Here is a 13,509-nt window from a genome sequence, read left to right as displayed (position 1 = left end):
CAAAAAGTAAAGAGTGATCAAGCAAGAACAAGGAAGAAGAGAGATCAATTCTCCTTCCCAATCCTCTAAGATCCAAATTCAAAGTAAAAGCTCAAAATTACAAAATTGGAAATTCTAGGAAGCAAAAAGGTAAAAGTTTAAAAATGAAGTAAATGGTGCATTCTAAATCAAACTAGCTTCTATTTATACACTTTCTATCCTTGGATTTAAGAATTTGGATGGGCTTTTTAATTTGGTGAAGAGTTGTATTTAATTGGATTTTTTAATTAAATTTCCAGCCCAAGTGTTGCTCCCAGGAGGATGCTCTGCTCTTGTGGGGAGCGGAGCATTGAGGCTTGTGCTGGATCCCTTTGTTGCGTGCCAAGGCTTGGGACAATCAGGTTAGCACTCTGCTCTTGTGGGGAGCAGAGCATTGTGGCTTGTGTTGGAGTCTTGTGCGCACCAAGCTCCCTCTGCTCGTGTCATGTTGCGCAAGTAATGAGGAGTGTGGGAAAGTAGTGCTCTGCTCTTGGCAAGAGCGGAGCATCCCTTGCTTGTGTTGGGCCTTGCCTTGGTCCCCTGAAATATTTTGCGTGCCAAGTCTTGGACATCATCAGGGTAGCACTCAATTGTTGTTAAGAGTGCAGCTTCCTTGCTTTGTTAGTGAAGCCTCCGTGTTCGAGACTTGCTAGGAGCATTTTGGCCAATTTTGGCTTATTTTCCTTGCAAGGAGCGCTCCTTCCCTCCCTTGGGTCATGGGTTCAAACCTTGTAGCCTTCATTATCAAACTTTTTCTTTGAATTTTTCTTGGATGAAGCCCGATAATGCTCTCAAGGGGAGCGGAGCATCATTCTTCCCTCCTTTGTTGTGCCACACTTCTTTGTTGCTTTTGCTACATTCTTTTCTTCCTTGGGCCACGCTTCTTAGGCCACGCTTTCTTGTTTTATTTTTTTCTTCACCTACAAGTAATCAAAACAACAAATCAAAGTATTACCAAATTCACAAGGTTTATAAATCATTTAAAAATCAATTAAATTTAGCTTAAAACTCATGATTTAGTATCAATTAAATAGTGATTGATTGATTCAAGGAAACCATGCAATTCCATTCCAAATTACTTACTTATAATGCAAGAAAGTGCATGAAACCTAATAAAACTAAAGAAAAAGACTAGTAAAACTAGGCTAAGATGACTTGTCATCAGACTTCACGCGCCTAGTTTTGGACCCCGGAGGCTGTTGGCATTCCAAACATTGGTGGAGATTTCTGGATGAATTTAAGCATAAGCCGCCATAAGAGGAAGCTCATCCAATGTCCAACTTAAGAACTTTAACTAAACGTGCTAGGTGGAGACAACCCACCATGGTATGATCGTTCGTGTTTCTATTTTATTTTGTTTTGTTTATTTTTATATTGTTTTATTTTCATTGAACCTGGATATTATTCATAAGCAATTGCATTAGCATTACATATTGCATAACTGCATAATTGCAAAAAAAAAAGGAAGGCGTGCGACGCGATCGCATTGTTAAAGCGTTCGCGTCAGTTGCGAAAAACACCCCACGCGTCTGCGTCATTCACGCGGCCGCGTGATTTGGAAATCGGCGTAAAAATCCAATGCTTAGAAATTTGGGCTGGAATCGTGCGGCTGTTGTGCATTTAGCACAAAACGGCCCACGCGTTCGCGTCCCTGACGAGAACGCGTCACTTGAAAAACAACCATCCCACGCGAAAGCATGAGCGACGCATTCGCGTCGCGTGGATTGCACAACACCCCAAATGAGACAGAGAGTTGCGCTGAAACGACGCTGGAATTGTCCGTTTAGCACAATTTCCAGTGACGCGGTTGCATACCTCACGCGACCGCGTCATGCATTCTTTTACCCATTCCATGCGATCGCGTCACTCACGCGATCGCGTCAAAATGATACTTATCTTAGAATAAAAGAGAATAAAAATTGATCATCAGCTGGAGCAAGCAATACATCAATTGTCTTCCAGACATTTAGACACTCAAGGAACTCCAATAGCTTTTTGTGGAGAATCTAATGACGAACGTAGCATGAAGGAGACACTAGAAACCCCAGAGGGCAGTAATGAGCATAACTTTGTTCTAGAACAATTGGAAGAAGCTCAAATTACCCAAGAAGAAGAAGTACTGATTGAAGATTTAGGAGATGCTGAACCTCCACAGGAATCCAGAGTTCTGAAGAATTTCGTCAAGGACATTACAATTGATTCTATGGAGGATAGTGTACAACCCCCAAAGCAGGTGTTTCATGAAGAACTAGACGGAATAACCCAAGACGCACGTTTCCTTGATGATGATAGTCTCAAGTCAGGTTCTCCTAGTAATGAACTTGCATCCGCAAGTGAATTCTCTGAGATTGAAGAACCTTATCCAAGTGAATACGAAGATGATGTCGAGGTAGATTTTTCTCAACTTTCAACTTAAGACTTGAGTGATGTGGAAGATGTCGAAGACTTTTATCAAGACATGGTTGCATTTGAAGAATTTTTCAAAGAAGTGGAGGAATTCACAGAAGATTACAAGGGAGTAGAACTTACAGAACCACTGGAAATACCTATCCCAAGGCCATTACCACCCAATACAAGCTTCAAGTGGGTACAATCCTTAACCTTTAACTTTATTTTTCCACTTGAATATGGTTTGCTTGAAACAGATGGCCAGCTTAGAGCTCTCTGCGGCTTCAAGAGTAAGAGGGAAATGGCTCGTATTCAGAGCTGGTGCACAAGGTTCAATAAGGTTCTACGCTTCAACTCGAAGTGCACGGATTAGTATTATGTTCAATCGAATGGATCTCGGAAAACGTTTGGTCTTCTTGGTGAGAATCTAATTTCTAAACCCCCCGGATGGAGAAATATAGAACAAGACGAAGGCAAATTTAAAAGCAAAGTTTGGGATCCTGGAAAATATTCCGATATTCGTCATCCCGGGAGCCTAAAAACCTGTTTGAAGCTACTCAAAGGCTTCACGTGCCTAGTTTGGGACCCCGGAGGCTGTTGGCATTCCAAACATTGGTGGAGATTTCTGGATGAATTTAAGCATAAGCCGCCATAACAGGAAGCTCATTGATAAACCACTATTTTATGGTTTATCTTGTGCTCAATTGAGTGGATTTTATCAACTCTTTACCCACTTATTCATAATATTTGCATGGTTTTATATTTCCTTTCTCATTTTGTGCTATGATTGAAAACATGCTTCTTTGATCTTATATTTGCTTATTATTAATCCTCTCTTATTACCATTACATGCCTTGATATGTGTGTTAAGTGATTTCAGATATTATAGGGCAGGAATGGCTCAATGGATAGAAAGGAAGCATGCAAAAGTGGAAGGAATACAAGAAGTTGGAGAAATTACTAAGCTGTCCAGCTTGATCTCTTCGCACTCAAACGGCTATAACTTTAGATACAGAGGTCCAAACAATGCGGTTCCAGTTGCGTTGGAAAGCTAACGTTCGGGGCTTCGATTTGATATATAATATGCCATAGTTGCCTTGACGCTGGGTGACGCGAACGCGTCATCTACGCGGACACATTGCAATTACGAAAATCAGCGTGGCAGATTTCTTCTCCAGCAATTTCTGGGCTATTTCTGACCCAGTTCTCAGCCCAGAAAACACAGATTAGAGGCTATAAAGTAGAGGGATTGCATCCATTCATAATCAGGCTTTCACATTCACAATTTTAGGAGTAGATGTAGTTTTTAGAGAGAGAGGTTCTCTCCTCTCTCTTAGGATTAGGATTTAGGACTTCTCTTAGTTTTAAGAGTGACTCTCAATCCCAGGTTCAATATTCTTTTTATTATTTTCCTAATTTTATTTATGAACTCTTCCATGTTACATTTGATATCTTCATTAGTGCTAATTGAGGTATTTCAGACTTATGATTGCTTTCTTTTATCTATATAAATAATTTGGATTTTTACCTTTTGGCTTTGGTTGAGTCATTGGTAACTCTTGAGTTATCAAACTCATTGTTGATTGAAAATTGGAATTCTTCAAGAATTACTTCGAGATCCAATAACTCTAACTTTTCCCAAGGAAAGACTGGGACTTGAGGATTCGAATTAATTCGTCCACTTAACTTACCTTCATAGTTAGAGAAAAATCTATTCTCATCACAATTGATAAGGATAACTAAGTCTGGACTTCCAATTTCTTATACCTTGCCAAGAGATTTTATTATTATTATTTTATTTTACTTGTCATATAACATATTCCCACCTTACTTCTAAAACCCCCAATTTACAATCTTCATAACCAATAATAAGAACATACTTCCCTGCAATTCCTTGAGAAGATGACCCGAGGTTTGAATACTCGGTTATCAATTTTAAAAGGGGTTTGTTACTTGTGACAACCAAAACGTTTGTACGAAGGGATTTTTGTTGGTTTAGAGACTATATCTACAACACGACTGTTTTTATGAAATTCTTTACTGGCAAAAATCCTAACGTCAAAATGGCACCGTTGCCGGGGAATTGCAAACGTGTGCCTTATTATTGGTTATTGTAAATATTAAAAAAAATATCAATTTTCAATTTTCAATTTTAAAAAAAATTCAATTTTCAAAATTTAAAATTCAAATTTTAAAAGAAAAAATTTTTTTTTTCAAATTTTAATCTTCAAATTTCAATTTTAAAAATTCAAAACTCAAATTTTAATTTTCAAATTCAAAAATTTGAATTTAAAATTTGCTTTTATTTTTGTTTTTAAATTTTTATTAACTAACTATGAGTTCTCATCCCTCTCGCTTCAAGTTTGATTCCAATGTTGTTGTTAGGAATGGAAACTATAATGAGAGCAGGCATCAAGGTTGGGAGAATCAAAGATGGGAGGAGCCACAAGGATTTGATCAACCCTCATGGCAACAACCACCTCCAATAGACTATCAACAACCACCACCATATGCCTATAAATCCTCTCCTCAACATGACTTTGGACCACCATACTCACAAGCCCCTTTCTGCCATTCACCTCCATATGACCCTAACCCTCAACCACCATACCAACCACCTTATGAGCCATATGAACCATATATAGAACCACCCCAATTCCAACCCAATTACTCACAAGAACCACCACTTCAATATTCACCATCTCCATATCCATCAATCCAAGAGCACTATGATCCTATTTATGAAAGCCGAGTGCATCAAGAGACAAAGGATCGTTTCAAGGAAACAATGGATCGATTTCAGGCAACCATTCGTCAATTGGAGCAAGCAATAAATCAATTAGCTTCCCGACGTTCGGACACTCAAGGAACCCCCATGGTTTCATGTGCACAATCTAATAAAGAACGTAGCATGAAGGAGATACTAGAAACTCCAGTGAACAGTACGGAGCATGACTTTGTACTGGAACAAGTGGAGGAAACCGGAATTATTGAAGAAGAAGAAGTGGTTGAAGACTTAGGAGATGCAGAACCTCCATGGGAAAGTCCAGTCATAGAACCCCCTTCCAAGACATTTGAAATTGATGCTGAGGAGGGTGTACAACCTCCAAGGCATATCACAGTTGAAGACATGGAAGAGGTTGATCAAGAGATGGAGATTCAAGAAGAAGAAGCACAACCTCCCATGCCCTTGGAAAGTAATGAAGAGGAGATTGAATCGGAAGAAAGCTACCAAGAGGAAGAGGTTGGTATTAAAGAAGTGTGCAAATAGGTGGTAATTATCAGAGAAGAGCACAAGGGAGTGGAGCTTGCAATTTCATTAAAATTACCTCCCCCTAAGTTGCCATCATCCTTCACAACATTCAAGTGGGTAAAATTCATATCCCTTAGCTTTCTAATTCCACTTGAATATAGGCTACTGGAGACGGATGGTCAACTTAGAGCTCTTTGTAACATTAAGAGTAAGAGGAAGATGGCCAGTGGTAAGAATTGTCCTGCAAGGTTCATCATGGTTGGAAGCTTTAAGTTTAAACGCAAAGGTTGGTGTAAAGCTCAATTGAATGGGTCTAGGAAGTTGTTTAAATGCTTCAGTGAGAATTCTAAAGCTGAATCACCCGGATAGAATCATGATAATCAACTTGAAGACGGGTGTAAAAGCAAGATTTGGGACCCCGGAATTCATTCGGGCAATCAACACTCTTGGGGCCTTGTAACTTGCTTTAACATACTTGAAGGATTTCTGCGCCTAGTTTGGGACCCCGGAGGCCATTGGAATCTCAAACATTGGTGGAGATTCCTGGATGAATACAAGCATAAGCCACCATAACAGAGAGCTCACCAAATGTCCAACTTAAGGACTCTAACTAAAAGTGCTAGGTGGGAGACAACCCACCATGGTATGATCGTTCCTTTTTCATTTTTATTTACTTTTATTTGTTTTCGAGTTTTATTTTATTTTATTATATTGAACCTGGAGTCTTGCATCACATTCATATTTACACTGCACTCTGCATTTTTTTTCAGATTCAAAAAAAAAAAGAAAAGAAAAAAAAGAAGCACGCACGCGACGTGGCAGCGTCGCTGACGCGTCCGCGTCACTAGTGCGTTGGGAAAAAAAAGTGAATAGAGAGTCACGCGAGAGCGTGGCTGGAGGCGTGCCAATGGCACAAATCGTCCCACGCGACCGCGTCACTGACGCGTCCGCGTCGAGTGGGAATACTGGCCTCCCACGCGACCGCGTTCCCCACGCGGCCGCGTGCCCATGTTTTCGACGTCAAAGTGGTGCACACCCGAAAGTTGTGCGAGAGTGGTGCTGGATTGGTGCTGAACGCATAATCCTTCCCACGCGACTGCATGACCCACGCGACTGCGTCATATTCTTCTAAAGCCCACTCACGCGATCGCATGCCCCATGCGATCGTGTCACTTAAAATTTGGCACTAATATGATTTTGAACAGAGAGTTGTGCAAGTGCGAGGCTACTCTCGCGCCATTAGCTTAAAACGGATCACACGACCGCGTGACCGACGCGACCGCGTCAATCAAGTTTAAGCGCAAGTCGCGCGACCGCGTGCCCCACGCGACCGCGTCGCTTGCACCGCACAGCTTATCCTAATTTGCCAAATATCTTATCTTTTCTTCCCCAATCCTAATTTTTCCTCCCTCCTTTCTTACTTACTTCTTCTTCACTTCTTTCCCTTCTCATTCTTCTTATCTTTTATTTTATTTTATTTTATTTATTTGCATACTTTCATTCATTGCATATTTTTATTTTTCTAAATTTACTATTTTACCATTGGTGTTCAAATGTTCTTATTCAACTGTTACATCTTTTCTGGTATTTTCTTGGTGCTTAATGACTTGTTTAATTCTGATTGAGTAATATTATTTAAATCAATGCCAATCTTTTATATCTGTATTGACATGAATTTATATTATCTCTCCTTCCCCACTCTCTTCCCCATTGTTGTACATTTTGTACCACTGGCATTCCATGGCTTCTATTATTTTCTCACTTGCATGTTGTAGCTACCATGTAATTGAGATCCTTATTATTTGGCATTAACCCACCCATACTGTATTTATTTTCCTATCTTTATTTCTGGGTTACTCTTCTTCTCTTTTTCTTTCAGGATGGCCACCCGAAAGAGAACCGGAAGACGTTTACATGGGGAGACAGGCAAGTCAATCTGCACAATCTATAGAGAAAAGTATCAGTTGAAACCACCCGTCCACTTGCACATCTTAGCATGCACCGAGGACGGTGCAATCTTTAAGTGTGGGAAGGTCGACACCGATCTCCATGGGTTAGTACCTTTCGGTTTCAACACCAATGTTTAAATTTTCTTTATTAAATTAGTTGTTGCATTTGCATGTTTAATTGCATGTTTATTTGATTTTATGCATTTAGTTACTACTTGGTTGAAGTAATATTTTCTTTTTCAAGAAATTTTTATAGTATTTCACTAATTTAAATTGAAAAAAAAATTTTTTTTTATGTTAAAACTTGTTTGAAGTTGTATTTGGAACACGGTTTTTGAGCCAAAGAACACACAACCTGTGAGATTTTGAGCTTATTTACATGGTTACATTATTTAACCATAAATTTTTATTCTTGTGTGTTTTCTTCTCTATAATTGCAATCTTTGCTTTGTTCCATTCTATATGTCCATTATTTAGTGTATTTACATGCTTGCATATGATTGAGGCCATTATTTGATTCTAGCTCACTTATCCCAAATTAGCCTACCTTTTACATCACCCTTGTTAGCCCCCTTGAGCTTTTAATCCCCTCTTGTTCTATAAACCACATTACTAGCCTTAAGCAAAAAACAAAATAAAAATCCCAAGTTAAATCCTTGGTTAGCTTAAGATATAAATTGTGTATAATTTAAGTGTGGGGAATTTTATGGGAACATGGGAAGATATGAAAAAGTAGGGAATTAAATTGAATGAGTTATTTGAAAAATTTGGGAAGCATGCTCATGTGAAATCAAAATAATTAAATTACCATGTGCATTTAAAAAAAATATTAAGCAATTAAATAAGGGGATACAAAAAAAAGAAGAAAAAGAAAAGAAAAGAGAAGAAAAATAATATTACCCCAAATGCAAAAAGAATCAATGCACATGGGACAAAATTAAAAAATAAGTTTGATACTTGAGCATGTAACATCAAAAGTGGGAAAAACATGGAAAAATAGGTAAAGAAGCTTTGCTTGACAACATATGTATGTTAGGTGAGATCTTAGACTAATCAAGGATTCACTTTATAAAGCTCACTTGGCCATACATGTACCCTTACCTTTACCTCAGCCCCATTACAACCCTGAAAAGACCTCATGATGTTTACATTGGTATACTAAATTTTGTTGATTGGTTAGATGAAGAACAAAATTTATAAAGTATGATTAGAGAAGAGTAGAGTGATTATCCTATACACTTGAGAGACTAGAGTGCATATACACTACCAGTGAGGGTTCAATGCTTGATTCTATGTTCCCTGCTTTCATAAGCTATCTTCTTACAAGTTTACTTGTCTTTTATTGTATAATTTGAATTAGTGAAATCTGATTTATGTTTGTCTTGAAGAACTTATTTACTTTTAACCAAGTAGATAGAAACATTTTGCATGTAGTTGCATTCATATATATAGGTTGCATTACATACTCTCTATCATTCCTCTTCACTTCTTTATAGCTTCTCTTGAGCTTAGCATGAGGATATGCTAGGGTTTAAGTGTGGGGAGGTTGATAAACCACTATTTTATGGTTTATCTTGTGCTCAATTGAGTGGATTTTATCAACTCCTTACCCACTTATTCATAATATTTGCATGGTTTTATATTTCCTTCCTCATTTTGTGCTATGATTGAAAACATGCTTCTTTGATCTTATATTTGCTTATTATTAGTCCTCTCTTATTACCGTTAGATGCCTTGATATGTGTATTAAGTGATTTCAGATATTATAGGGCAGGAATGGCTCAGAGGATAGAAAGGAAGCATGCAAAAGTGGAAGGAATACAAGAAGTTGGAGAAATTACTAAGCTGTCCAGCCTGACCTCTTCGCCCTCAAACGGCTATAACTTTAGCTACAGAGGTCCAAACGACGCGGTTCCAGTTGCGTTGAAAAGCTAACGTCCGGGGCTTCGATTTGATATATAATATGCAATAGTTGCCCTGAAGCTAGGTAACGCGAACGCGTCATCCACGCGGACACGTCGCAATTACGAAAATCAGCGTGGCAGATTTCTTCTCCAGCGATTTCTGGGCTGTTTCTGACCCAGTTCTCGGCCCAGAAAACACAGATTTGAGACTATAAAGTAGAGGGATTGCATCCATTCATAATCAGACTTTCACATTCACAATTTTAGGAGTAGATGTAGTTTTTAGAGAGAGAGGTTCTCTCCTCTCTCTTAGGATTAGGATTTAGGACTTCTCTTAGTTTTAAGAGTGACTCTCAATCCCAGGTTCAATGTTCTTTTTATTATTTTCCTAATTTTATTTATAAACTCTTCCATGTTACATTTGATATCTTCATTAGTGCTAATTGAGGTATTTTAGACTTATGATTGCTTTCTTTTATTTACATAAATAATTTGGATTTTTCCCTTTTGGCTTTGGTTGAGTCATTGGTAACTCTTGAGTTATCAAACTCATTGTTGATTGAAAATTGGAATTCTTCAAGAATTACTTCGAGATCCAATAACTCTAACTTTTTCCAAGGAAAGACTGGGACTTGAGGATTCGAATTAATTCGTCCACTTAACTTACCTTCATAGTTAGAGGTTAACAAAGTGGGAGAAAAATCCATTCTCATCACAATTGATAAGGATAACTAAGTCTGGACTTCCAATTTTTTATACCTTGCCAAGAGATTTTATTATTATTATTTTATTTTACTTGTCATATAACATATTCCCACCTTACTTCCAAAACCCCCAATTTACAATCTTCATAACCAATAATAAGAACATACTTCCCTGCAATTCCTTGAGAAGATGACCCGAGGTTTGAATACTCGGTTATCAATTTCAAAAGGGGTTTGTTACTTGTGACAACCAAAACGTTTGTTAGAAGGGAATTTTGTTGGTTAAGAGACTATATCTACAACGCGACTGTTTTTATGAAATTCTTTACTGGCAAAAATCCTAACGTCACTCATCCAATGTCCAACTTAAGGACTTTAACTAAAAGTGCTCGGTGGGAGACAACCCACCATGGTATGATCATTCGTGTTTCCATTTTATTTCGTTTTGTTTATTTTTATATTGTTTTATTTTCATTGAACCTGGATATTATTCGTAAGCATTTGCATTAGCATTACATACTGCATAACTGCATAATTGCAAAAAAATAAAGGAAGGCGTGCAACGCGATCGCATCGCTAAAGCGTTCGCGTCAGTTGCAAAAAACACCCCCAACGCGTCTGCGTCATTCATGCGGCCGCGTGATCTAGAAATCGGCGTGAAATCCAACGCCCAAAAAATGTGGGCTGGAATCGTGCGGCTGTTGTGCATTTAGCACAAAACGTCCTACGTGTTCGCGTCCTTGACGTGAAACGCGTCACTTGCAAAACAACCATCCCACGCGAAAGCATGAGCGACGCGTTAGCGTCGCGTGGATTGCACAACACCCCAAACAAGACAGAGACTTGCGCTGAAACGACGCTGGAATTGTGCGTTTAGCACAATTTCCAGCGACGTGGTCGCATCCCTCACGCGACCGCGTCATGCATTCTTTTACCCATTCCATGTGATCACGTCACTCACGCGATCGCGTCAAAATGATACTTATCTTAGAATAAAAGAGAATAAAAATTGATCATCAGCTGGAGCAAGCAATACATCAATTGTCTTCCAGACGTTTAGACACTCAAGGAACTCCAATAGCTTTTTGTGGAGAATCTAATGACGAACATAGCATGAAGGAGACACTAGAAACCCCAGAGGGCAGTAATGAGCATAACTTTGTTCTGGAACAATTGGAGGAAGCTCAAATTATCCAAGAAGAAGAAGTACTGATTGAAGATTTAGGAGATGCTGAACCTCCATGGGAATCCAGAGTTGTGAAGAATTCCGTCAAGGACGTTACAATTGATTCTAAGGAGGATAGTGCACAACCCCCCAAAGCAGGTGTTTCATGAAGAACTAGACGGAATAACCCAAGACGCATGTTTCCTTGATGATGATAGTCTCAAGTCAAGTTCTCCTAGTAATGAACTTGCATCCGCAAGTGAATTCTCTGAGATTGAAGAACCTTATCCAAGTGAATACGAAGATGATGTCGTGGTAGATTTTTCTCAACCTCTAACTTATGACTTGAGTGACGCGGAAGATGTCGAAGACTTTGATCAAGACATGGTTGCATTTGAAGAATTTTGCAAAGAAGTGGAGGAATTCACAGAAGATTACAAGGGAGTAGAACTTACAAAACCACTGGAAACACCTATCCCAAGGCCATTACCACCCAATACAAGCCTTAAATGGGTACAATCCTTAACCTTTAACTTTATTTTTCCACTTGAATATGGTTTGCTTGAAACAGATGGCCAGCTTAGAGCTCTCTGCGGCTTCAAGAGTAAGAGGGAAATGGCTCGTACTCAAAGCTGGTACACAAGGTTCAATAAGGTTCCACGCTTCAACTCAAAGTGCACGGATTGGTATCATGACCAATCGAATGGATCTCAGAAAATGTTTGGTCTTCTTGGTGAGAATCTAATTTCTAAACCGCCTGGATGGAGAAATATAGACCAAGACGAAGGCAGATTTAAAAGCAAAGTTTGGGATCCTGGAAAATATTCTGATATTCGTCATCCCGGGATCCTGAAAACCTATTTGAAGCTACTCAAAGGCTTCACGTGCCAAGTTTGGGACCCCGGAGGCTGTTGGCATTCCAAACATTGGTGGAGATTTCTGGATGAATTTAAGCATAAGCCGCCATAACAGGAAGCTCATCCAATGTCCAACTTAAGGACTTTAACTAAAAGTGCTAGGTGGGAGACAACCTACTATGGTATGATCGTTCGTGTTTCCATTTTATTTCGTTTTTTTATTTTTATATTGTTTTATTTTCATTGAACCTGGATATTATTCGTAAGCATTTGCATTAGCATTACATACCGCATAACTGCATAATTGCCAAAAAACAAAAAAAGGAAGGCGAGCAACGCGATCGCATCGCTAAAGCATTCGCGTCAGTTGCGAAAAACACCCCCCACGCGTCCGCGACATTCACGCGGCCGCATGATCTGGAAATCGGCGTGAAATCCAACGCCCAAAAATGTGGGCTGGAATCGTGCGGCTGTTGTGTGTTTAGCACAAAACGGCCTACGCGTTCGCGTCCCTGACGCGAACGCGTCGCTTGCAAAACAATCATCCCACGCGAAAGCGTGAGCGACGCGTTCGCGTCGTGTGGATTGCACAACACCCCAAAGGAGACAGAGAGTTGCACTGAAACGACGTTGGAATTGTGCGTTTAGCACAATTTCCAGCGACGCAGTCGCCTGCCTCACGTGACAGCGACATGCATTCTTTTACCCATTCCATGCGATCGCGTCACTCACGCGATCGCGTCAACCCCCATCCACCCTAGCCACGCGACCGCGTGCCCCACGTGTTCGCATGGATTCAAATTTACTAACCCTAGTGACGCGAAACCCTACCCGTCGCGCCCCCCATTCCCCTTCTTCTTCCTTTCTTCTCTGCAACCCACCCCCCAGCCACCACCACTCCCAGCCAACCACTTCCAACCGCCGCACCATCCTCGACCAACCAGCCACGACCGCGACACCACCCCCCTTCTTCCTTCCCTCTCTTTCTTCTCTTTCTCTGCTCTTCTTCCCTCCACCACCACTGCCCCCCTCTGCGACCACCACCCCCCACCGCGCCCTCACTGCCGCACCTCCCACTACCAACGCCCACCCCCTCCCTTCCTTCCCCCTTAACCTCCCCTCCCTGTACCCCAGCCCTCACCCAATACCACAACACCATCCCTGCCGCCACCAAGGTTCGCCGCTGCGCCACCCTATGCCGCCGCAACACAATCACAACCACACCCTCGCCATCTCTCAGTTCCTTAGCTTTGTTCATACGCCTACCAGGT

The sequence above is a fragment of the Arachis hypogaea genome, chromosome 15, assembly GCF_003086295.3.
Source record: "Arachis hypogaea cultivar Tifrunner chromosome 15, arahy.Tifrunner.gnm2.J5K5, whole genome shotgun sequence".
NCBI lineage: Eukaryota > Viridiplantae > Streptophyta > Magnoliopsida > Fabales > Fabaceae > Arachis > Arachis hypogaea.
The sequence above is the reverse complement of the archived record's forward strand: the minus strand, read 5'-3'. Positions refer to the sequence as shown.